Source organism: Monodon monoceros, unplaced genomic scaffold, assembly GCF_005190385.1.
Source record: "Monodon monoceros isolate NGI ecotype Baffin Bay Population unplaced genomic scaffold, NGI_Narwhal_1 Super_Scaffold_11, whole genome shotgun sequence".
Classification (NCBI taxonomy): domain Eukaryota; kingdom Metazoa; phylum Chordata; class Mammalia; order Artiodactyla; family Monodontidae; genus Monodon; species Monodon monoceros.
In genome coordinates, this window is record NW_021703767.1 from 21,852,909 (window position 1) to 21,854,805 (window position 1,897).

At 36.4% G+C, this 1,897-nt stretch overlaps 1 pseudogene; it reads right to left on the bottom strand.

Moving 5' to 3' along the window:
- Positions 1 to 288: 288 nt before the first annotated feature.
- On the bottom strand, positions 289 to 1,681 carry LOC114890225 (annotated as a pseudogene).
- Positions 1,682 to 1,897: the final 216 nt, after the last annotated feature.

Below are 1,897 nucleotides of genomic sequence, written 5' to 3' on the forward strand. Positions count from 1 at the left end.
GATCTAGAATTCTCATTTACATTATTTGAGGGTTGTTTTTTTTTTTTTTTAAGTTTGAGTTATATTCATATCTGAATATCTAACTTAAAGTAGTAAAAACAGAAAATGTTGATTTAAAACCTTAATCCTGTTGCTTAGTGTGTGTAATAAAAGGTAATGTAAAAAGATAAACAACATTTGAATATTTTTGTTATATTCCTTTCCAAAATGAACTTTAAAGTCAGTGGTTTAAGAACCATGAATATCCTTGCGAGAAGGCTTTTTTTCCCTCAGGGTTTCTTTTTAGGGTTACTTTGGTGTTTCGGATCTCCAGTGATAAATGTAGTCACTCATTTCCAAATACTGTAAGATTTCCCCAGTGATGGTATTTGGCTAAATTGGTCCAGCGTCTTAGTTGTAGATCATAGTCAGCAAGGTTCTTATGAACAGTCTTATTATCCAGTACCTTATCTGTTGGCAGGCAGATATGAAATATTGTATTTGGCTCATGTGTATATAGTCCTACAGAAAAAGACCCACTTTCTGAAGATTTGAGTAGCATGGTCACAAAATGTAGAGAATAAAGCATGATAAGACTTACAATCTCCAAACTAAATTAATCTTTATATCCAGAAAGAGCCTGTGTTTTCATATTTACACTTCATGCCTTAAACATTTGTATTGTGGCACCTTGGAAAGCTGTAGGGGATAAGAGGGTTGGTGGAAGTCATGCCTATGGACCCGAGGTAGCAATTATGTTCTTACAGTTGTTCAAAAACTTTAGCAATGTAAAGGTGTTGACCTCTTTCACCAACACAGTAGACTCAAGTCTGTAATCCATGTTTCTCTTTACTTATGTTGATAGAAAATATGTCTTGTTCTTAAATTTTATCTTTCACTCTCATCTCTTCCAGCCAGAAAAATCTACTTAACCTTCATCACTGAATGCTCGCACCTCCCTCCTGTGTCCCAAGCTTGTTCCAGATGCTTTCTTTTTCTTATAGCCATTTTCTTTTATTAAAGGCAGAGATAATTCAATACCTTCATTTTCTCATAGCTCTTCTTACACCTCTAGGTGTAGGAGATATGAGAGTCATGATTATGTCATTTCCTACTAATCCTGCTGCGCAAAATGGGATAGTAGACTGATAGGTACAAGCATAGACACACGCAAAGTTCATCTCCAGCAGATTATATAGAGACGTAAAGCATACAGACCAGTCACCAATTTAAATGTGTTGCAGGTTTTCATCATTTGACTAAGGACTTGTCTCTCCAGCCATTTTTCTATCAACTTCAACACAAGGAAACAGTGGTAGCCAAAGCAAGGTGGCATTGGAGGGTATACCTGATAGGTAAGGCTCTGCTTAAGGCCCAGTGGAGCTCTGTGGGATTTTGGGATACTGTTTACATTGAGACAAACTATTGGGTTAGCCAAAAAGTTCATTCGGGTTTTTCCATTAAGATGGTATGGAAAAAACCCGAATGAACTTTTTGGCCAACCCAATAACTCTGTTGCCCTACAAAGCTGGACAAGACCTCGGACTGCTTCCTATGCTTTCAAATGATCTGCCTAGGAAAAGAGTTGAGAAGGAGTGAAAAGGAGTCAAGTTTTAATACTTCAGTTCACAGGTAACTCAGTACTTGAAGATGGAATATCAGATTTGCAGAAGGATGTCTGTGGAGTCTGGAGCAATTCAGTAAATGTTTAATCTTCTGAGATCTATTTGTAAATATTGGGAAAAGGGAGGGCTCAATCCTGTTTCTCCCTATTTTTTGCTATCTATTTTCTTTCCAAAGGTCCTTCTCTATGGCTCATGTTATATTCCAAGGACTTCACATTTATATATCAAACTCTGTAAAACTTGTATATCCTATCCACTACTTGACATAGTTAAATGAGAAATTTTATTTTCAC